Source organism: Elephas maximus, chromosome 6, assembly GCF_024166365.1.
Source record: "Elephas maximus indicus isolate mEleMax1 chromosome 6, mEleMax1 primary haplotype, whole genome shotgun sequence".
Taxonomy (NCBI): Eukaryota; Metazoa; Chordata; class Mammalia; order Proboscidea; family Elephantidae; genus Elephas; species Elephas maximus.
In genome coordinates, this window is record NC_064824.1 from 72755440 (window position 1) to 72780850 (window position 25411).

General features: G+C 42.4%; 1 protein-coding gene across 3 annotated transcripts in view; it reads right to left on the minus strand.

The window, feature by feature from the left end:
• The window catches only part of WIPF1 (WAS/WASL interacting protein family member 1), a 142857-nt gene that overhangs the window by 98804 nt on the left and 18642 nt on the right, over window positions 1-25411 (minus strand). The gene's annotated exons all lie outside the window — the stretch shown is intronic.

A 25411-nucleotide genomic window follows, 5' to 3' on the forward strand; every position in this document is an offset into this window, starting at 1 on the left:
ATGTTCATTGCATAAAGGTTCACTATTGTTAAATCTTGTTGGATTTGTTACTGTTATTTCTCTAGGTCTTAATTTTTTTTTTTTTACATTTAATACTACACTTTTAAAATATTGATATTTCCATTCCTATTTTTGTTTTTGTTAGCATTCACTAACCTATTCCTTTATTTTGATCCTTTCTTTGTTTAATTCTGGTACACAAACGAGTTCTGAAGATAGCATATCGCTAGATTTTTATTTTTTAATCAATCTGACAGTCACTGATTTTATTAGAGGAATTTGACCAAGTCACAAGGATCCCTGGTGAGGTGACACAATGGTAAAGCACTCAGCTGCTAAATGAAAGGTTAGCAGTTTGAATTCACCCTGCTGCTCTACAGGATAAACACCTGGTAATCTATTCCCATTAAGGTTACACCCTAGAAAACCCTGTAAGGCAGTTCTATGCTGGCACATGGAGTTGCTATGAGTGAAAAATCAACTTGATGGCCCCTAACAACAACAACCTAGTCATATTTATTGTCATATGTTTAATCTTATTCCTGCCATTTTATTACATGTATTTTGTTCTTATGTTTTCTTATTGTTTGTTCCCTTTTCTTGACTTTCACTGATAGCCCATGCTTATTATTATAGTACCCTCTACCCCTGCCTGTGGGTGTGTTTTAATATCTAATGGTTTAGAAATCCTACCTTCACTTTTTCTAAAGATCATATAAATGTAACCTTTCTTGGTGAACACATAGGATTGCACAGTAGGACCCTATTAATTGGTAAGACCAGTCCATTGTTTTGGGAAATATAACAGTTGGTTCATATTAATAACCACTATATATGCATAATATGCATACACACATACATAATTTTTTGAGGGACTAACACTGAACAGGCATCAGAAACCCTTCTACAGGGCTATGCTACCATATATCCATTCACTTCCCCCTTATTTGGAGGAGACTGGCTGTATAGATGGTATAGGGGCATCTGACCTCCTCGTCTAACTTCACAAGGGGAAGGAGAGAAAATCATTATCAGCATCAACAGCCCAAGGCTGATTCTGATTTTTATGAGGCAGAGGGCAGATATACCTCTACCCTCCAACCTTTTTACCAATTCTGACACCAGCTGTCCCTCCCACAGTACTCTACTCCTCTGGGGGTTTGGTACCTCCTTGCAATGGCCACACAGAACTCACAAAACATACTCAGAGTTATGGGATTCATTAGGTAAGTAACAGGTTACAATTCAGGATCAGGAACAACTCAGGATACAATTCTTTGATTAGGACACCTCTTGTCAGCCACGCCCGTTGGCAGGCCTCTCTCTGGCCCTCAGCCTGGCCTCTGCAAGCATTACAAAGATCTATAGCTCTGCAAATAAGTTTCTGGGAGCACCCCACTCTGCCAGGAAGCCTTCTGCCCAAAGGCTCTCAGCTCTCTCACTCTGTGAGTTGGCACACCCACTGTAACCACCCTGTTCTGTGGGCCAGGAAGCACACTACACCATCTCGAGCTGGTCTCCAGGTTCTACTGCCACTGTTTCTCTGCTGCCGCTTCTCACCATCTTGCGCTATCTCCAGTGTTGCAGCTCTCTGTGTCTTGGGTCTAGGAGGTTCTCATGGCAGGGATCCCAGGTCCAAAGGATGCCCTCTGCTCCCATCCCTTCTTGGTGGTAACGAGGTTCCCCTTTTCTGCCTCTGGAATGGCTCATTTTAAGCCTAGCAGGATGGTAAAACCGACCAATTCCCTCGTTAGGGTTCCATACACCTTATTTGCACAGTCCCACCCCCACAAGGGTGCCATGCACCTTATTTGCATTATTAGCAAGCTATCCAACCCCCTTGGTGGTCTCAAGTACCTCATTTGCATAGTTCCAGCCAGTCATTTGGTGGTAGTTACAAGGCCATGGTGAGAAAGGCCATATAAAAGTGATCCATTGCACCGCACTGGCAATAGTGCTCATGAATCATGTGGCTAGGTGTGAGGTAGAGGGACAACCAGGAACCCCTTGGCTAGCACATTCTGGGGAATGCTTCTTCAAATTTTGGACTCTCAGAAAAATGTAGAAAAAAATTCAAACTCACACACACACACACAAAAGACCACGCTTACCTGTCTGACACAGACTGGAGAAACCCTGAGAATACGGCCCCTGGACACCCTTTTAGCTCAGTAATGAAGCCACTCCTGAGGTTCACCCTTCAGCCAAAGATTAGACAGTCCCACAAAACAAAAGGACATTAAATGGGCCCACCAGCCCAGGGACAAGGATGAGAATGCAGGATGGGACAGGAAAGCTGGTAATGGGGAGTTGAAAAGGGGAGAGTGTTGACATGTTGTGGGGTTGGCAACCAATGTTACAAAACAATATGTGTACTAATTGTTTAATGAGAAGCTAGTTTTTGTTCTGTAAACCTTCATCTAAAGTGCAATAAAAAAATTTCTTTTGGACTTGCAGAAATGCAGGCACTTTGGAGATGTGTAGAAGTATCTGTAGAAGGGAGGTTGTCAGGGTAGGTTTCTGCCATCTCACCTAGAGTCACTAAAAGTCACCATCAGCTGAGGAATCTGTTTTAGAGTTAGGTAAGAGCACAACAGTAACATCACAAGAATGCAAATATATCCTCTAAAGAACTGAGGAATTTAACGGAGAGAATAATGTTGCTAGACCTGCTGAGGGGCTAGAATTCTGAGTGTTCTAATGTATGACTATGAAGGCTCAGTAGCAAACAAGAAACTATCATACAATCTCTTTTTCTTTTCTTCTTCTAAAAATAAGGTGGTTTCCATTTCTTTAAAACTCTGATATCAATGGAGAGGAGACGGGAAATTTTGGCAATAAAATACCTAAGCAGGTACTATTTGTATGTGTGTATGTGTATGTGTTTGACTGACAGTTAACATTAAAATTTCCAGATTTGATTTTTCACAGAGAATCCCAGGGGAAGAGGGAGGATAGGGATAAAGGTATAGGAACTGTTCAAAGGTCTGTGAGTAACTCTCAATTTACTGGACTGAGATCCTGGTTTGAACCTCAAAGAAATGGTAAAATATCTTAAATGAGTGTTTCCTGTCCTAATATTTTTTAAAAATTAATTTAGTCGCATAAACACATTATGAGTTAAATATTATTAGTCATTATCACAGTACAAATGGTAAACCTAAGGCTTCAAGCGTTGAAGGGATTTGTTCAAACAAGTAAATAAGTAACAGAACTGGGATCTAAACCCAAAGCTTCTGACTACAAGTCCAGTGTCATTTCCAGAACACACCAAAACTGCCTTCTTGTTGTTCTGTCTCTGAGAGAAACTTAAACCCATGCACACCACACACGTTATGCAGTAAGGCACGCCCTTGGTGCTCAGCGCTCACTATATAGGTCAAACAGTACAGTCAGGCCCCAATCAATTGTTTCTACACTGACTCTGGGGATATTTGGAGCATTATGTCATGCCAGAGGCTTTCCTCATTAGCAACCATGCAAAAAGATTACCATACACCATGCTTCTGAGCTCTTAGAGCCGCTAACGAGAAGATGAAAGGTCAAGAAAGTTCTCTTGCTGATGTACCACACACTAGGACACTGCTTATTCCACTTTAATGTACTCTAAGTTGGAATTGTCGAGCCCTCTGACAGCAGTCCTCAAAGCCAGAGCCCCGCCTAGTCGGGTCATCCACAGATCCTGATGCTAGCAATTAAACTGGCCCTTTCCAATACAATGCAGCTGAATTCCAAATAGGTCCCGCACTCTCATCTTTGTTGTTTGATCAAAACATTGAAACGTAAGGGCAAATTCCCTTGTTATAAAAAGACTAGCTAGGGACACATAGGAGAGCCTTGTCAGTTATCCAGGATGAGCTCTAAGAGGAAGCTTCGCAAATACAGAACTCCAAAGGGAGCAGACAGTATATTAAGAACCGAGACACCTTCACACATTTACTACACCGTTCTTAGTTTGAATAGTTAAGAAACTAGAAAAATACAAGGCAATGTAAACTATTCAGAAGTGTGCCAAGGGTGTTGGGAGACAGAATGAATGGGTAAAGCGTCCCTCATCATGCAGGTCTGGACTCTGATCTAGGATCTGTGTTCACTCACACATACATGATATGGGATCAAACGTCTTCCACATTTAAAAGGACAAATAAGGAGGAACTGATAAACAATTTCATTTCAGTCCTAAAAGCAAGGATTCTAGAATCAAACTGCCTGGATTCAAATTCCAGATCCAGTACTTAGTACTAGTTAGAGTGAACTGCTTTATTCTTTTGGGCTCATCTTAACATGATGATAATTTTATGAGTATTAAATGTGACACTGCAAAGAACCTAGTCAATGCCATGTATAAATGGTGGCTACTGTTATTCTGGTCGTAGGGGGAGGATTTTCTTCTCAAGAAATTCTGTGTTAGAATTTCTCACAAGAAAAGCAATCAGTCAGGCAAAGAACATCATTTCCGAGGGTGTTCTGCATGCAGGTAATAAAGGGTATTCAGGAAGTGCAGAATGGAGCTGCAGGTTCTCCAGTCATCCTAGAGAAGCACGCGGAAGCAGGAGGGGAAAGCCATATGGGTCGTTTGAGCCTCTGAGTGGTAGTTCAGTGGTAGGACCCGCACATTCAGTACAGGAGACTTGGGTTCAATTCCTGACCAATGCACCTCGTGCAGAGCCACCACTCATCTGTCACTGCTGGCTTGTGTGTTGCTAAGATGCTGAACAGGTTTCAGTGGAGTTTCCAGACTAGGAGAGACTAGGAAGAAAGGCCTGGCAACCTACTTCTGAAAATCAGCCTATGAAAATCCTATGGATCACAAAGGTCCAATCCATAACCAATCACAGGGATAGCGTGGGACTGGGCAGCATTTCATTCTGCTGTGTGTGGGAGGTCACCATGAGTTGTGGCCAACTGGGTAACAGCTAACAACACTGTGAGCCTGAAGGAGGAGCAGCATTTACATTTCTAAGTCTGAAAGAGTTGGATATATTTGTTTCTGATCAAAAATAAGGAGGAAAGTGGTATACAAATTATATCTCAATTACAAAAAAAAAAAAAGCGAGGAAAGCTTCACAGCCACTGAGAAATTATATGGATGAGAGAGACAGGTAGAGGTTTAGTAGCTTCCATGAGTGTAGGTATTCAATCAGATGGCTATGTAGAATTTTGGAGAAGATGTTTATGTGGTGTAAAGTGTAAAAAACTTGAGCCATGCCGTTTAGGAAAACTTAGATTAAAGAGATGTGTTATTCTTCAAGGCTTCTGGTATTAGAATGGCTTTCTTTGAATGAGGATCCAGGCAGAATCTCCAGGACCATGTGGGGCCTCAGGATTTATTCAGGTTACAATTGAGAGTATGGATTATATCTAGCTAGGCAACATCAAACCCAATCATATGTATTTATTACTTTTTTTCTGGATTGTGATTTGGATTTTGAAGTGGTCACAGATAGTCTGAATTAAATGATTCTGTAAATGAGGTAAACTTTCGAAACAAACATCTCTCAAGATTTTATTTATATAATTAGTGACTTAGTCACAATGAATGGGAAACACTACATTTTGTATATCAACTTATCTATTATTTTCTTTGCCTTTATGCAACTTCTAGAAATGAAGTTGGTGGTCTGAGAGGTGGTTAAAATAGAACAATGGTGCTATTTACAAAATTACTGTTGCATACGTCTCGATGATAAACTGCTGAAAGACAACATAAAATCCACTAGTTCACTTCTAATTAACTTTCAAAGACAAACTTATATTTAAAAAAATGATCAAACATCTCTATGTCCAATAACATAAGTGTGTTTACTGAAATATGACTGATGACTATTTTGTACAAACTGCATTTTAACCTTAGGGGCAGTACGGGTCATTAACAACATTAATGGAAGTGAAGGCAGAATAGGAGTCAATGGAATATTACGATGAGTTGACTATGGTTTAGTTTTTAATAAACTCTACTTTCCTTATTATTGGGAAATTATCACCACGAACTGCTGTATTCATTAAAGCATACTGAGATTTTTTAGTAACTAGATTTTATAGGTGTGAAGCCCTCCCATGCAGGTAATTTGTTACTAAGTATACTATGCTACTAAATGTAGAACTAAACTTGCAAATTTAACTTAAAAAAATTCATCTTAATCAAAGACAAGAATTTAAGGCTATAAAAACGAACAAACAAAGCAAAACAACAATAACAACAAAACCCTGGGCTATATTAATGACAAACTACCTCAAGTTATCCAAATTCTAAAAAAAAAAAAAACCTAGGAAACACCAACCAAACCATGGAATAACACACTTTGAGATTAATATTGTGTAGTTGTAAAATATGCACATTTAACTTATAAAAACATAACTTTTCATGCTTGAGGAAGAAAGAGAAAATAATTTAGCCAGTGATGGTCATTTCACTCACCATTCCATACAGCAAATGTACCCCACACTGAAAAAGTCTTTAAAAATACATATTTTTCACATAAGAAAAAAAAAAACCCACGGCTATCGAGTTGATTCTGACTCATAGTGACTATCATGGATTGAGTTATATTCCCCCAAAAATGTGTGTATCAACTTGGTTAGGCCATGATTCCCAGTATTCTGTGATTGTCCTCCATTCTGTGATTGTAATTTTATATTAGGGAGGATTAAGGTGGGGTTGTAACACCCTTACCAGGTCACATACCTAAGCCAATATAAAGGGAGTTTCCCTAGGGTGTGGCCTGCACCACCTTTTATCTTATAAGAGATAAAAGGAAAGGAAAGCAGCACAGACTGGGGACCTCATACCACCAAGAAAGCAGTGCCGGGAGCAAAGCACATCCTTTGAACCTGAGGTTCCTGCACTGAGATGCTCCCAGATCAAGGGAAGACTGATGACAAGGACCTTTCTCCAGAGCTGACAGAGAAAGAAAGCCTTCCCCTGGAGCCAGCGCCCTGAATTTGGACTTCTAGCCTACTGAGCTATGAGAGAATAAACTTCTCTTTGTTAAAGCCATCCACTTGTGGTATTTCTGTTAAAGCAGCACTAGATGACTAAGACCGTGACCCCATAGGGTTTCCAAGGCTGTAAATCTCTATGAAAGCAGACTCCCACATCCTTCTCCCTTGGAACCACTGGTGGTATCAAACCACTGACCTTTTGCTTAGCAGTCGATTGCTTTAACCACTGTGCTACCAGGGCTCCTTTTCACATAAGAGATTCCATGAATGGCAGCCAGCCACTTCAACCACTTTTCTTGGTGGTCAACCAAGAAAACAGTTATATAGAGTAATTCCAAATAGATGCAATTACTACCCTACCCACAACTATAAACTTTCACTCCAATGACCTGCACTGGACCAGGTAAGTCTTTATCTGTAAGAACTTCCAGGATCCTCCTGTCTGGACTGCAGACATTCACTGATTCTCCTGCTGCAGTAACTTATAAAGCTAAATTACAAACCATCAGCCTGTCTGGGCTGCCCTCTTGGTGTCAGTTCTTCTCCTGCCAAGCTGAAGTAAAGGTTAGTATGTGAGCTTCTGCTGGCATTATGGCAATAAGCACTTCAGAGAGGTGTGTTTTCTCCCATGATGCCAATCCTGGCCTCAGCCTCCTCCTTCTGGACCCTCCCACATAGAGCCCCGCACTCCACCAAGTCTACTACACTTACCCCCATTACATCTCTGTCTCCTCCTAGTGCGGTGAAAGGGGCTACGGAATAAATGAAAGATCACTACCCCCTGGCAAAGAACAGAAGATCCCTCACTCTCAAAATCTGCAGTTCAGCTCACCATTTTGTAAACGGTCCACTCTGTGCTAAGATGCTGAACAGGTTTCAGTGGAGCACAAAGTAGAAGCCGTATGCAGAAACTGGGTGTCTTAGTCGTCTAGTGCTGCTTTAACAGAAATACCACACGTGGATGGCTTTAACAAAGAGAAGTTTATTCTCTCATAGCTCAGTAGGCTAGAAGTCCAAATTCAGGGCGCTGGCTCCAGGGGAAGGCTTTCTTTCTCTGTCAGCTCTGGAGAAAGGTCCTTGTCATCAGTCTTCCCTTGATCTGGGAGCATCTCAGTGCAGGAACCTCAGGTCCAAAGGATGCGCTTTGCTCTCAGCACTGCTTTCTTGGTCGTATGAGGTCCCCATGTCTGTCTGCTCACTTCTCTCTTTTATATCTCAAAAGAGATTGGCTTAAGACACTAATTTTGTAGATCTCAACAATATAACTGCCACTAATTCATCTTATTACATCACAGTGATAGAATTTACAACACACAGGGAAATCACATCAGATGGTAAAATGGCAGATAATTATACTATCATACGAGGGAATCATGACCTAGCCAAACTGACAGATATTTTGGGGTGACACAATTCAATCCATGACACTGGGGCATAAAATTCCCTCTGTCTCTTCTTCTATAATCTTCTGTACATTGAGATGCTCTCTGGGCCTTCTACTTTCACTCAATCTTAATGCCACCCTGACTGCTCTCCCTAAGAAAAAGATGAACTCTCCTTATCTTTTCAGTTTTCTTTTTAGCACTAAATTTAAATAGTACACCTCCTCACAATTTTTTTTAACCCAGAGACAGCCAACCAAACAAGACAGAAAGTCTCTGACATATAGAAAGCATCAAATCTGTATTCATTCATACCTGTGCTGGAGACCTTTGCTCTGGGTCAACATAACCTTCAGCTCTCTTCAAAACGATGTGCAGGGATAAGTGTCCAAGCAGGGGCCTCTCAGGAGAACCTGTGTGTCATCACCGCACAGCTTGGACAAGACCAATACTGTGGCGAACTTAAGTCTACAGGACAGCCTGGTTGCCTGGTGTCATGTGCGCTGTGTATTTGCCATCCCTGACCTAGGGAGAAAACTTGACCCACAGGGCGCTGGCTTTCTATGGCGCTTTCCGGGCTGAAGAATCAGTGGATAGAATGAACATAGGATTTTTCCACACAGCCCCTCAAAAGAGATCTGCTCCGTGATCTGCCACACCCTGACTTTCAAACTTCTGACTGAATTATCTGTTCATAAACAAGACCACTAAACAGATTCCAAATGGAAGTATCAAGACAGTTACTACAATTAGGACCCAGGCTCAGATTGCCTACCTACTCTTCCTGTATGTGCTCAGATGACTTTGTAAATGCTCTTAATAGCACAAACTATTAGTATCATCCATTAACCTAAAATAATTATTACAATAAATGTTTACATGTATAAACACTATTACCTTAAAAAAAAAAATGCAAAGTGCTTCTTTATGCATTGTCTAATTCATCCTCGTCACTGAAGAAAGTTGTTTCTGCTTTAGAGGTGGTGGCACTAGGTTACTGTTAAATGAAAAACAACAATAACTCACCCATCCAAGCAAGCTATAAAACTGCAGAAGGGTGTGGCTTGTTGCTTTGCACCGTGTGCCCCAGGTTAATAAATACCTGTAAACTGATTAGCTAATTGGCCCATGTTTATCTTTATAGAAAACGTGAGCACTGATATGGTACATCTTGATGGGACCAGGTGGTCTTTACAGTCAAGACCTTACAAACACAATGAAGTGTTACACAACTACCCAAGATATAAAGCCAGACAACCTTGCCAAGTGAGTGCTCCAGTTCTCTACTGCTGCATAACAAACCACTCTAAAATTTAGTGGCATAAAGCAACCACCATTTCTTTATTCTCATGGATTCTGAGGCTAGGGATTTGGAAAGGCACAATGGAGACAGTGCTTCCCGATTCCATAACATATGTCTTAGCTGGGATCACTTGACAAGCTGGGAGCTAGAACACCTGGGACTGGAGGACCCACTTCCAAGATGGCTTCATTATATATCTGGCCCAAGGCTTGGATGGCTACATGATGGGCTCAACTGAGACTGTCAACCAGAGCATGTACATGCGGCCTTTCCAGCATGGTAGTCTCAGTGCAGCTGGATTTCTTACATGGTGAACTCAGGGCTTCAAAAGAAAAGTGTTCCCAATGAAGTATGACATAGCCTTGGAAGTGACATGGGTTACTTCTGCCATAATTTACTGGTCAAAGCAAACTTCCCACTCTACTACCATCAAGATTCAAGGGAAACACAATACAGGCGAGGTCAGCACAATTGGACTAAACCAAAAGCAGTTTCCTGAAGAAACTGAATGCTTCGAAGGCCAGCGTAGCAGAGGTGGGGGTTTCGTGACCATGGTTTCAGGGGCCATCTAAGTCAATTGGCATAATAAAACCTATTAAGAAAACATTCTGCATCCCACTTAGGAGAGTGGTGTCTGGGGTCTTAAACGCTAGCAAGCGGTCATCTAAGATGCATCAATTGGTCTCAATCCACCTGGACCAAAGGGGAATGCAGAACACCAAGGACACGAGGTAATTATGAGCCCAAGAGACAGAATGGGTCGCATAAACCAGAAACTACAGCAGCCTGAGACCAGAAGAACTAGATGGTGCCAAGCTACAACCGATGACTGCCCTGACAGGAAACACAACAGAGAACCCCTGAGGTAGCAGGAGAGCAGGGGGATGCAGACTCCACTTGTAACAAGACCAGACTTAATGGTCTGACTGAGACTAGAAGGACCCCAGCGGTCATGGCCCCCAGACCTTCTGTTGGCCCAGGACAGGAACTATTCCCAAAGCCAACTCTTCAGACAGGGATTGGACTGGACAATGAGTTGGAGAGGAATGCTTGGTGAGGTGTCAGCTTCTTGGATCAGGTGGACACTTGAGACTGTGTTGGCATCTCCTGCCTGGAGGGGAGATGAGAGGGTAGAAGGGGTTAGAGGCTGCCGAAATGGACACAAAAAGAGAGAATGGAGGAAGGGAGCGGGCTGTCTCATTAGCGGGAGAGCAACTGGGAGTAAGTAGCAAGGTATATATAAGTTTTCGTGTGAGAGACTAACTTGATTTGTAAACTTGCACTTAAAGCACAATATAAATTAAAAAAAAAAGATTCAAGGGAAAGGGACACAGACCCTCTTCGCAATGGGAGGAGTATTTGCAGTCATGTTTTAAAATACTCACATTGAGTCAATTTCCTGTTGCCTATAGCACCAATGGAAATCCTGGTGCTACGGCTGCTAACCAAAGGGTCGGCAGTTCGAATCCGCCAGGCTCTCCTTGGAAACTCTATGGGGCAGTTCTACTCTGTCCTATAGGGTCGCTATGAGTCAGAATCGACTTGATGGCACTGGGTTTGGTTTTTTTTTAATAGCACCAATGGAGCCCTGGTGGCAAAGTGGTTAAGAGCTTGGCTGCTAACCAAAACGTTGGCCGTTCGAATCCACCAGCCACTCCTTGGAAATCCTATGCAACAGTTCTACTCTGTCCTACAGGGTTGCTATGAGTTGGAATCAACTTGATGGCAATGGGTATGGTTTGGTTTTGGTTTAGTGCACCAACATTTTGAACTTCAACTTTTATTGATAAGCAAATGTGCTTACAGAATATCAATCACAAGTAGCTGGATAAACAGCTTCTGGATAAACAGCTCATGAATGTGTGAGGCCACAGTCTCAGGACAATATAAAGCCTACATGAGTGTTAGGTAAATATTGATTTAAAATAATGACAAAGACAACAACTGGTGGAAAATCTGTGGGAATCTTTGGCACTTTATCAAAATTATTCAGTTGGGGAAAAATTGATTTTTTTTTTCTCTATCCTCATTAAGGCTACATAGGAATCAGATGCCCCAAGTTAAAACATTAAGGAGCTAGAAACTTAGGAGGAAATGATTTAACTTTATAGAACTATTTAGCTTGAACTGGCAAACTCAAACTCCTGCCAGAGCTAGGCAGGTAGAGGAGTGAAAACAGGTTGGGGTAAGACAATGAGAATACTGGAGACCCAGGCTAACTGGAGAACTTGTGCCCTACCTTGCCTTAAAGTATTTGAATTCAATTTCTAAAAAAAAACACTGCTTTCCAAATTTGGTCCTTGGACCACAGCTTTATGATCTTTGATTTAGATTAGATGGTAGTTATTATCTAGGTTTATAGTTTTTCGCTCTGGTTCTGTTGGACTATTTTGCATTCTTCTATGAGATTAGAAAATAAACACGCAATATATAATTCTGTAGCTAATAACAAACATTTATCACACATTTACTATGTTTCAGACACCTAGGTAGCAACAGATCTTTGTTATTTTATGCTCAACAGTCCTTTGGGGTGGCTATTATTACTGGACTCATTTTACAAATAAGGAAATCAAGCTTGAGAAAGGTTAATTAACCTGACCAAGGTCACAGAGCTAATAAGTGGCAGAGTGTGGGTTCATATGTAGATATGTTTGACCTCAACGCCTATGCTCTTATCCATTGCATGTTACAATACGGTGCTTGTGATGAACATGGATACTGGCTGGCCTCAAGCAGAAGGCATGCCTTTGCTGATACTGCCTTAATTTTAACTCATCCACCCTTTGGGATAGAAATGCAAGTTTACCTGAGTCAGTGGATATGTATGGGCAGTATCTCTTACCCAGGAATCCCAGAATAGCCTAAGAAAGTTTCTTTTATTCCCGACCTGTGACAAAGTTTCCCTGAATGCCTGAAAAGAGATCTCCAGTCTCAGCCCTTTAGAGCGTGGGCAATGCCTCCATCGTCGATCACCAGATGGGACACCATTCACCGGCAAGGTCCTACACCAAAACCAAACCCACTGTCGCTGAGTCAATTTCGACTCATAGCGCCATATAGGACAGCGTAGAACCGCCCCATTGGGTTCCCCCATAGGAGCAGCTACTGGATTCAAACGGCCAACCTTTTGGTTAGCAGCCATAGCACTTAGCCACCAGGGCTCCAGCAAGGTCCTGCTCGCTTGTTTGTCAGAGAAAGCACAAAATATGAGACTATGGAAAGTTGGGTATTTCTGTGCTCACCTCCCTTGGCAGACTCATGATGCTCCCTTTAAAAAATCAGTTTTAAAAAAATCCACCTTTAAAAAATCTTCCTCTATTTCCTCGAAGGGAAAATTCAAAAAGAGTTCTCAAACATCAAACACATGACGGAGGTAGTTTTTATTCATTTAAATTATTTATCCTTCATTGTTTAATGCTTTATACTGTTCCTCCATGCATAATTTATTATACCATTTATGTTTATTAAAAATTGATAATGGGGACATGCTCCCTCTCCATTCTCTCGGGCTACAGATATTTCTCTGTCAGATCACTTGGGAACAGACAAGAAAGTATTCTACTCAGTTTTTAAAAAACGGCTCTGTTTGTATGTCCCTTGCCTTTTCAGGGTTCCTTCTTTTCCAAAAAAGAACAAGATTCCAGAGTTTTCCATAACAGAGGCTATAGTCAGTACAGTCATCTCTTTTTCTTTGTCTTTTCTATTCTAGTTCCTCCCCACCCTCCCCACCCCTGCTTAGATTATTCCTTTTTCTTGCCTTTATTATGACTTCTGTCACTTCTTAACTTTCTTATAACTGGCTTTTTTTTTTTTTCTCTTCCCCCTTTCCAAATTTTCTGCAACCCACCAATCCCAAATCTTATAACTCTTCATCACCAGTGTCTACAACCCACTACTCTTAAGAAGGTTCAAGGATATGGCATCCCTGAACACTCCTGCCTCAGACCTGGCCACTGCATCTTCTCCCTGGGAGGGCAGGGGAGAAGCAGAAAGGAACAATGCATATGCAGGGGTATGGAAATCACAAGCAGACGTTAAGAAGCACCTAAGGATCTCATAGCCTATCAGCCTGAAAAAGGTTTGTAGTGTATTAAAACTCCAAGGAATCACACTCAGTATGTCCAAGTTGGCTCTCCTCAGAATGTCCATCCCATCCTATGAGGCCCATTCTTGCCCATCCTCCAGGGTTTCTTACTGCAGGGAATGTGACAAACACCCAAGCCAGAAATTTGAGGGTGACCCTTGTCTCTTCCTTCTCACTCACCCCCATAACCAATCACTAATCTAGTGGATTCTGCTTCCTAGTATCTTTGAGATTCATCCTGAGCTCCACCACCCGCTCTTGCCTGGGCTTCTGCAACAGCCTCCTGGGGGTCTCCAGGACCAGCCCCTTCCTCTCTGAAACGCAGATCGGCTTAAAATCCTCTTCCTATCATGACTGGAATCAAGTCCAATGTTCTCAGCATTAAGAACACTGGTAAACCATAAGACCTGGTGAGGCCCCTGCTTAACTCCAGGTCTTTTATTTTGCCAGCTTTACATATGATCCCTCCTCCTTCCCTGCCAAACATACCTACACAGCCTACTTTCTAAACTCTGCTCTCCAGTCACACAGAACTTCTTTCAGTTCCATGAAAGAGCCATGTTGTCTTTTATCTACTGGCCTGAAAACATGTTCCTCTGCCAGTAAACCTCTTCCTCCATCTCCACAGGGATGACCCCTCCATCCTTCCATGAACATCTGGTTTTCATATTCCTCCTAATATGCTCTCATCAATCTTTGTGATAATTTCCTGATTACTCAGCTGTGTTCCCTATAGATTATAAGCTCCCTGAGGGTAAAGACCATGCTTAGCTTGTTTGTCATTGTAATGCTCAGTGCCTGGTGCATGTTTTACACTCAATAAATATCAATTGATGGAAGAACTGATTGTGTAGTAGTCTGTTCCACTGGTGGCTCCAATGAACCATCCAAACAAACAAAAAACCAAACCCACTGCTGTCGAGTAGATTCCAACTCATAGCGACCCCACAGGACTTTCAAGGCTGTAAATCTCTACAAAAGCAGATTGACACATCTTTTTCCCATGGAGCTGCTGGTGGTTTCAAACCACTGGCTTTTGGGTTACAGTCCAGTGCTTTAACAACTATGCTACCAGGGCTCCATTCAATGACCCAGGTCTCTTGGTATTCACACCTTGTACAGTTTCCGCTCCTTGAATTTGGGCTGCACCTGTGACTTACTTTAAGCAACAGAATGCTGCAGAAGTGATACCTGCTAGTTCTGGGCCTAAAACTTAAGAAGGCCTGGCAGTTTCTGCTTTTGTAATGCTAGCTACCATGTAGACAGGAAGAGGCTCAAAGACTACTAGAGAAAGAGAGAAACCCTGCCATTCCTGCTTCCCCAGCTGACTGCTGTTTCAGCTAACCCACCACCTGAATGCAGCCACAAAACCGACCACAAGCAAGACCAGCAGCAGAGTTGCCCAGCTGAGCCCAGCCCAGATAGCAGAATTGTGAGCAAGTCTTTGTTGGATCGTTGTTTGAAGCCACGAAGTTTTGGGGTATTTGTTACACAGTAATATGTAAGAATAATAAACTAAATACATGAATGAAAGGGAATAAGGATTTATTGCATAGAATAAATTTCACGCAAAACAAGCCAATGTTTCTCACAGGCAGATCCAAGATAGAAACAAAGCTAAAATAGAGGAAATCATACCACCAGCTCCCATTTATGTCCCATTTTTAACTCTGGAATTTTCTCTGGTTTTAACACATTTCCCAATGAAAAGATTTTCCTTCCTTTTAAAAAAGAGATTCCAGGCCTGACAGTAGTTAGGGAGGCCAACCAAGAATGGGTGGTACGTATTAACATATGAATGGAAGCTAGCCCAAGACCAACACATTCCTGCTGTTCCTTTTCTTCCCACTCACCAGCAGTGCAGGTCAGCAGCTGTGGACAAGGGCATGGGGTTGCCCAGCGGCTACTATCAAGTGAAACTAGAACACTGGAGAAGTTGGAGCTCCTGGCTTAGCTGAAATGGACATCAAATATCAAATGCTCAGTTTAGTCTGGAAAATCTGTCATTACCCAAAGAATAGAACAGCCAGTTTTTACATGTACACTGCCTAATGACTTGTTGTCAGTGGACGAGTAGAAATAAACAGCTTTTAACCTAGGTATCCAATCAGTTACACACATATACACTATATAGATGCTCCATGAAGACAGGTGACAGGCACTGTTACATAATTCAGGACATGCTGGCTTATTTGCCCATTGCCGTCAAGTTGATTTCAACTCATAGCGGCCCTACAGGACAGAGTAGAACTGTCCCATAGAGATTCCAAGGAGTGCCTGCTGGATTCGAACTGCTAACCTTTTGGTTAGCCACTGTAGCACTGAACCACTATGCCACCAGGGTTTCCGGATTATTTTTAAAGCCCCAATATCAGACATTTACATTAGCATGTATGACTGCAGAATTAAGTGAAAGACTGCTAACTTTATCCTGGCTTGGTGGGACTTTGGGTTGCTACTTCTAATAACTGACGCTCTTTTAGAAGGAAAAAGGATTGTTATGTAACTATGGCCTAAGCAAAGTATCTGTCTTCTGTACAAATCAAAAACCAAATAAATGCCAAGCACGTTTTTAACGGCTTATAATGCTTTGAATTTCCTGAATGCCCTCTCGTAAGTAAAATGCTTTGAAGTTCCTGAATGCTCTCTTGTAAGGAAAATTATCAGTGTATTTTTGGGGGATACATCATGTCTCATTTAAAACTAGCTCCAATTAATACTTTTTCTGTGATGGAGATTAAAAGCAAAGAAGTGGATTTAGGAGAGATTTGACAGTTTGAATGTTCCATGTTTTGAAATAGAAGGACCAACTCCTAGTGTTTGCAAAGCTCCAAACACTAGGTGAGAGAAACAGAACCTTAAACGTAAACATCAATGTCCTGTCAGTTGGTAAGACTAACCATGAACACCTTTAAACACTGCTGAGAGACAGCAGAAGTCTAGACTTAAAAAATGGGAACTAGTTCCCATTCTTTTTTTCTTCTCTAGATGAGGTGGTCTTTGAACAGATGCCACTTGCAATGGTTCCCTAGGACCCAGCAACCTCAGAGAATGGAAAACTTTCTAACTTTTCATCTTCTACGGAGTAACTTCTGCGGAGGCATTAGGTTGTAGGGAGAAGACAGGATACACAGGCGGTAAAAGTGGGTCAAGCATTGAGGCTCAGTAAGGGGATCTTGTGGCACTCTAAAATTCTACCTCTACAGTTTGGCAAATAATTCTGGGTAGAAAAGTGGTGAACTGACAGAAAATGAATTAAAAACTCCAAGTTCCATGTTAGTGGCTTCAAAGTGAGAATACAGACTGTTGCTTGTACAGGGAGGCAGGCATGGGGTCTGTTTTAGAACTGTTAGGGACATCCAGATTATCAACCTTTCACTTTACAGATGAGGAAGCTGGGAGCCCAGGGTGAAAGGAGACTCATCCAAGATCACAACAACAATTTTAAGACTCTACTTGGTGTCTAGTACCTTTCCACTGCACGAAGCATGACTAATGGCAGACTCCTAAAACCTAATGCTTTCCCATCATTAATGTATCTCTGCATAGTTAGCTCAACTTTCTCAGGTTCCACTTGAATGCAGTCTTCAGAAGGCATTCCAAGGGGTAGCATTTTTACCAGGACCTGGAGGTAGGATGAATGACACCTTTGCCCAGACAGTGCCCATTTATGCCTGCTATCCCACCATAATTTTCAATAGTGCTTCCTTGGTCTCACAGGTGTCTTAAGTTGGACTCTAAGTTCTAACATCCTCTTTGTACTTCTCTGGGAGAGGAGATCCAGGGTAGAATGGCTCCCTGATTGCTTAGCATGGTGGATAAGAGCCAAGAGAGATGTGATAACTATCTTCAAATATTTTCAGGTCTGTCTTGTTTTAATTAAACCAGACCAGTCTGCGGCTACAAGGATTAGAGCATGGACCAATACATGGAAACCACGGGTGTGGAATTCTTCAGTATAAAAAATTGTGCCCTAAATCATCTCTGCAACTGTATTGCCTGGGTTCAAATTCTCATTCTGCCACTTACTAGCTCTGTGATGTTAAGTAGGTTGTCTAACCTCTTTGTGTTTTAGTTGCTTTATCTGTAAAATGAGAATACAAGAAGAGAGCCAGACACACAGTAAGCACTTTATAAACATTTGCTATACTATTACTGGAAACCCTGGTGGCACAGTGGTTAAGAGCTACAGCCGCTAACCAAAAGGTCAGCAGTTCACATCTCACTACAACAAGGCTGGCATTAATCCAAAAAACACAAAATAATAAATGTTGGAGAGGTTGTGGAGAGACTGGAACACTTACACACTGCTGGTGGGAATGTAAAATGGTACAACCACTTTGGAAATCAATTTGGCACTTCCTTAAAAAGCTAGAAATAGAACTATCATAAGACACAGCAATCCCACTCCTTGGAATATATCCTAGAGAAATAAGAGCCTTTACAGGAACAGATATATGCACACTGATGTTCACTGCAGGACTGTTTACAATAGCAAAAAGATGGAAGCAACCAGGGTGCTTATCAACAGATGAATGGATAAACAAATTATGGTACATTCACATAATGGAATACTACTACGCATCGATAAAGAATACCGATGAATCCATGAAACATTTCATAACATGGAGGAGCCTGGAAGGCATTATGCTGAGTGAAATTAGCCAGCTGCAAAAGGACAAATACTGTATGACATCACTTTTATAAGAACTCAAGAAATAGTTTAAACAGAGAAGATAATATTCTTTGACAGTTACGAGAGTGGGAAGGGAGGGGGGAGATGTGTATTCACTAATTAGATAGCAGACAAGAAATATTTTAGGTGAAGGGAAAGACAACACACAATATGGGAGAGATCAGCACAACCAGAATAAACCAAAAGCAAAGAAGTTTCCTGAATAAAATGAACGCTTCAAAGGTCAGCGTAGCAGGGGCAGGCGTTTGGGCACCATGGTTTCAGGGGACATCTAGGTCAATTGGTATAATAAAGTCTATTAAGAAAACATTCTGCATCCCACTTAGGAGAGTGGTGTCTGGGGTCTTAAACGCTAGCAAACGGCCATCTAAGATGCATCAATTGGTCTCAATCCACCTGGAGCAAAGGAGAATGAAGAACACCAAGGACACGAGGTAATTATGAGGCCAAGAGACAGAAAGGGCCACATAAACCAGAGACTACATCAGCCTGAGACCAGAAGAACTAGATGGTGCCCGGCTACAACCAATGACTAGCCTGACAGGGAACACAACAGAGAACCCCTGAGGGAGCAGGAGAGCAGTGGGATGCAGACCTCAAATTCCTGTAAATAGACCAGACTTAATGGTCTGACTGAGGCTAGAAGGACCCTGGAGATCATGGTCCCCAGACCTTCCGTGAGCCCAAGACAGGAACCATTCCCAAAGCTAACTCTTTAGACAGGGATTGGGCGGGACTATAGGATAGAAAATGATACTGCTGAGGAGTGAGCTTCTTAAATCAAGAATCAAGTAGATACCTGAGACCACGTGGGGAGCTCCTGTCTGAAGGGGAGATGAGAAGGCAGAGGAGGTCAGAAGTTAGCTTAATTTACATGAAAATACAGGGCCAAGATAAGAAGTGTGCTGTCTCACTAGGGGGAGAGCAACTAGGGGTATACAGCAAAAATAGCAAGGTATATACAAATTGTGGTATGAGAGATTGACTTGATTTGTAAACTTCACTTGAAGCACAATAGAAAAAAATTTTTTAAAAAGGTCAGCAGTTCAAATCCACCAGGTGCTCCTTGGAAGCCCTATGGGGCAGTTCTCCTTTGTCCTATAGAGTCGCTATGAGTTGGAATCGACCTGATGGCAAGGTTTTTGTTTTTTTTTTTAATACTATTATTACTATTTGACAGGTAGTAAATGGGTTCCCAGAGTGGAGATTTTCACATCTAGACTGGAAAAGGATTGTTGGGTTCATCTTAGAGGTTCATCCCCAAGGCCACACTTTCTTTTCCTCAGGGCCTTGCATTTGACATTCCCTCTGCCGGGTGCAAGCTTTCCCCAGATCATCACATCAGGGTCCTTGACATTCATATTTCAACTCACGTCACTTCCTCGCATAAGCTTTCCTTGACAGCTGTATATCAAGTAGCATCCTTGGCATTCTTTATCCCATCATCCTGTCCAGTTTTTATCTAATTTAGCTAATTATTTGTTTACTTGCTTACTCCCTTACTTGTTTCTCCCTTAAAAAAAAAAGAAACTAAATCCATTGCCATCGAGTCAATTCTAACTCATAGTGACCCTAGTGAACAAAGAACTGCCCCATAGGGTTTCCAAGGCTGTAATCTTTATGGAAGCAGACTGCCACATCTTTCTTCCACAGAGTGGTTAGTGGAGTTGAACCACTGACCTTCTGGTTAGCAGCCAAGCACTTAACCGCTGTTCCACCAGGGCTTCTTGTTTTTCTTTAGTAGAATGTAAACTCCATGGAGACAGGGCCCTTGATTTAAGCAAGCCTCCACAGTGAACACTTATTGAATGTTTGTTGAATCAACAGATGAGGCAGAAACAAGTAGCAGAGAAGTGAGGAGGCACAAGGATGACTGCCTGAAGAACCCGGGTTCAACTCTGTTAGTCAGAGGCTGTATGGTGTCTGGGTGGGTATGGCCAGAGGCAGGATGTGTTGCTTGTCCTGGACAGAAGGAGAATCCCTGAAGGAAAGGTGCAGGTGAAGTGCATGGTCTCCCTTCACCTTCTCAGGAGAGCCAGGAGCTGCATCATCCTGGCAGCAGAGCACCTAACCTCACCCCAAGGTAATACTCTGCCTCTCACTGGCAGGAACAGACTTCAATTCAGTAACTTCTCCTGGACTGGTGTTTCAGCCTGTTAGCACCTAGAGGACAGGAAGCAGGTCAGCTGAACTTTCTTTGACTAGCGGTAAAGAGAATCTAGTACAGAATCCTACAGAGTTGAGACTTAAACATTTCTCATTATGGTTCTATAGAGTGTCAAAGTTGAGCTGCTTTGAAACAGGCAAGAAACCCATGAGAGAAAAATCTATGCATAGAATTCCAACTGTATTTGCAGCCAAGCAGAGCTAATCTGAGTGTCCTGAAATAGGAAGGTTCTGGTAAGTGTTCTGTCTTCATGCCATGTTTGATTTCTAGCCCTGTACAGCAGCAACCCCAGATGAAGCAAACCAGGGTCATAAACATGCTCTCTCTGTAGGGAATACAGGGCCGCTTAAACCAGAAGGCTCTGCACTGGAAACCCAGAAACAAAACAAAAAAATAATGTGGTCTCTGCTGGGACTCAACATTCATCAGCTTACTGTCTTAATTTTGAGACATTTTTCCAGAAAGTATTTATGACAAGATTAATGCAACACCTTTAACAAACTTGGTTATTTTTACAGATCCCTCCTTACTTAGATTTCACCTCCAGGGAGAATACCTCTGCTTTACAAAATTAACATTTTTCTTTTTTTAAGTCAGTGGGGGATTAGGTGGTAGCGAAGTTAGAGACTGAAAAGGGAACAAAAAGCATTTCTATATAAATATGTCCTTTTCACTAATCTTTGCCAATAATTAGGGCTAGGAGTGAAGACAGGAAATAAGGTTTTTAGAACCATTTATGGGGGACCAGGGCTATAGACGAAGCTTTGTGAACAAGTTTATGCTCTAGAAAAAATCACTCTTCTAATCTTCTGAATTTAGGAGTAAATGCTCTGGTGACCCCAGTTCACAAGAGTTAGCAGACAACCACTACCAAAACCCTCTGTGAGTTCAGAAGAGGGACATTAGTAAAGGGTTAGCTTGGCAGAGAAGGAACTAATAAAACATTCGCCCCTTCAAAGCTCTTGGCTGATGGTGCCCAGTTGATCTTTACAAAGAACCTTGCAGGCAACTGTCAACAGTCCTTGTTTTAACAGACCAGAAAGAAAAATTACAATAACTGTGTGAAGAAAACCCAGGAATTCATGCTCCTTTCCCTTCAATCCCCTACCCTTAAAGCTTCATGGAGAGAAAGTTTCACAGAGCAGGCTTTGGCCTTAGGGGAGACACAGTTAGCTAGGACTCTCACTTTATTTTTATCAGGATTTTATCTGTGAAAGATCCCAAACCTACTGGCATGGAGACAGAAAACACAGAGCGACTGCAGACGTGAAAGGGCATGGTGGTAGGAAAACACGGGAAATGCACGCACGCAGGCTTTCTCTTTTTTCCATTCACCACCGCCGATCTCCTCTGTTTCGGTTGAGCTTAGCGGCAGCACGAGTGCCCTGTATAATCAAGAAATTGCTTCCATATGTGGGCACAGGAAAGAATGTGCTCACTGGATGCCTGAGAAGGAAGCTCTGGGCAGCCTCTCTTTTCTGCCAGAAAATGTCTCTCAGGCTGAAAAGAGCCACAGGGTGTTTGGCTGAAGGAGATCAGAGGGAGCATCTCCAACTCCCCAATTTATGGATGAGGAAACTGGGGCCCAAGGGGTTTTAAGAATGGCCAAAGGTCACACAGTGACTGAGCTGGAGCTAGAACCCCGGACTCCAGGCACTGCCTTTCTTATCTGAATGCTCTTTTGCATTTAGCTTTGGTCTTATTCAAGTGTGTTATCTTAACCAGGTATAAATAACTAACCAAAAAAACAGATGGAATTGATTCCAACTCATGGCAACCCCATGTGTTTTAGAGTAGAACTGTGCACCACAGCATTTTTGATGGCTGTGATTTTTCACAGTTTGCCAGATCTTGCTTCCAAGGTACCTCTGGGTGGATTCGAACCACATCTTTCTGGTTAGTAGCCAAGTGCTTAACCATGTGCTCCACCCAGCAGTATAATTAACTAAAAAACAAAACAAAATAAAACCCTGTTGCCACTGAGTCGATTTCGACTCATAGCGACCCTACAGGACAGAGTAGAACTACCCCACTGGGTTTCTAAGGAGTAGCGGGTAGATTCGAACTGCGACTTCTTGGTTAGCAGCCATAGCTCTTAACCACTGTTCCACCAGGGCCCCTAGAATTAACTAAGCATGTTCTTAAAACACAGACAAAGGGTCTGTTAGGTGGGCCCGTCCTCTGTCAGGCCCCTCACATGCCCATGGTCCCAACGCCCACTCCCTTTCCAAAGAGTCACCTGTTCTTTGTGGCTGGATTCCAGGGGATCTTTTGAGGAGTGTACACTAACCTCATTTCCCAGCTGAGTGAATGTCTATAACGTACAGCAATCAATTTGAGGTTAACTTTGTTCAATTTTAGGGGTATCTCCTTAGTACAAATCCTCAGGTGACCTGACATGACTCAGAGAGAACCATGCTATGCTGGTATTTTTCTCATGTATTATCTTTCCTTTCCTTCCCGAAAATACCCTCTGCCCACCCCCCCCCCACACTAAAACAAAAAACCCCACACACTAGAACTGCTTAAAAGAAGGATCTGTAGCTAATTTAACGCAGCAGCAGGACAGAAAGTTGGTGTCTGGACTGACAAGCCTGGGCGCTGAAGGCCAGCACTTGGGGCTGGACAGCTTAGAGGGCATGGAGGGGTCCTTTCACTCTGCACCAGGATCCATGCCAGGGTCTCCTACGCTCTGGACCTTTTCAGAGTCTCAACGACCCCATTAGCACTTGAGTTGGTCCAGGTCATGAAACAAAGATTCCACTGAGGATCCAACAGAAAGCGGTCTGCAAGCACCCTCTTCTCTACAGAGGCTTGTCATGCACGCAGAAATTTGGGGTGATTTAAGCCTGAGTCATCATATATATATATATTTTTTTTTTTTCATCATCACCTTAAACTGCCTAAACTGAGCAGGAAAACCTAGCTCAGCCTCACATGAGCAGTGGCGGTAAGTCAGAATGTTCTCTGGGTACCCAGAGTCAGACTCCTCCACACCACTTTGCCTGCTTCTCATCTCCAAGCCAACAGCCAGAGCAAGTTGTTCCCAGGCTCACTTTTAGGCGGACTAGTAAAGGTATTTTACAACTCAAACCAGGCAAGCCTCAACTACTTAAAGGCTTACTATGTAGAGGACCTGAAACCCAGATAAGGTTCGGAAGTTCTACTACATAACCTGAACTTCTCTGGGTCTTTGTTTATCTGTTTTGTCCCACCCTCTGCTAATGAGTCAAATCTAAAATTTTAAAGTATCCTTCAAACGTTTTATTAACAATACTACCATAGATAATTAGGATTACTGCTAGTCTAATTGCATGTATTAATTAGATAACATGGTCTTTCAACAAACATTTATTGACTACTTCTTATTTGACACAGCACTAGGGACACAACAATGAATATATTCCTATAACATGGTTTCTCCTCTCAGGGAACCCAGAATGAAGGGGCCTCAGGCTTCCTGTATCATTTTGTTTATGCTTCCATTTCACCATAAATCATATTGGATGGTATTTGTTACACACCCCTGGACTATGAGCAGGACCTGTGTCTTATTCGTGCCAGGACAATGCATCATAGGCACACAAATGTTTCCTGGATGAGCAGGACCATCACCTCCTCCCCCTTGCATGGTCCCTGGTCACCATCACTGCCTCACCGGCTTTTAGTGGTAGGAAGAGTGAGGAAACTCGTCTAGGGCCCTGGCACCTGTGTCATTCATTGGATCTCCTTCTGCAGAAATATCCCAGAGCCACAATGAGGCCACCTTCTATATGCCTGACACAGTTCTGTTTAAGTCAGTATTTTTCAAACTGCAGGCTGCTGCCCATTCTCTAGCCATGGAATCAATTTAGTGGGTTGCAGCCAACTTTTCCTTTTTTAATAAAATAGAATAGAAAGTACATAGTGTTTAGTAAGATAGGAATTGCTTTAAAAATGTGTGTGTGTACATGTGTGTACTGGGTCTCAATGAAAAATGTATTTCTTACTGTGGGCCATGGCCAAAAAAGGTTTTAGAACAGTGACTTAGACAATAGTTCTTTATATGGTATATTCTTTGCTCACAGAGATCCCTTTTCAAATACTACTCAGATACCATTCCCCCCTCATGGCAGTCAGTCAAGTGTAGCGACAGGGCACTACTGTGAGTACGCTTCTTTTTGTTGTTGTTTAAATTTTATATCACTTGTAGCCTCTTAAATTTTCTCTCCTAAAAATATTTTGACTCTGGGAAGAGTTAAAGGGGTTTGCCATCCTCTGTTTTCCAGCCCCTGGAATCTACACAGGGCAAGGTTCCTTGCCTGTGGCCTCTAAATTTGGACTGTGTTTATTTACATGGCTTTTCTGCCATGGCCCTTTTGATATACCACATTGGGGTAAAAAAGGAGGAACTCACACGGTCATCTTATGCAACAGGGTCAGTTACAGCACACCCTACCCTCTAGTTCCTCAAAAAAGGAAGCCATTACTGGTTTTATGTGAGTTCACTAGTTTACACTGGAGCTGGGACTGTAAATTCAGGAGAGAGTGGAGCCCATTCTGCACCCAGCGTAGTGCCTGACCCACAGCAGGCCCCTCCACACTCACTGACCATGTAGAGGGAGGGCCAAAAGCTACTTTCCCTACTATCCAGGTTCAAGGAGGGAGAGCAGCAGCAATGAGGCAGCAGCCTGAGCCTGAATGTGCCCGAAGGGTCTGACATCTTGAGGCTGACTGATGCTGGTACAGCACACTCCAAGGTCATGTCACCAAAATCATCACGCAAATTAAGGACAAGGCAGGGAGACTATGGACATGAGAATCAGAATTCTAACTCTGAACCCCAGCTCTGCTT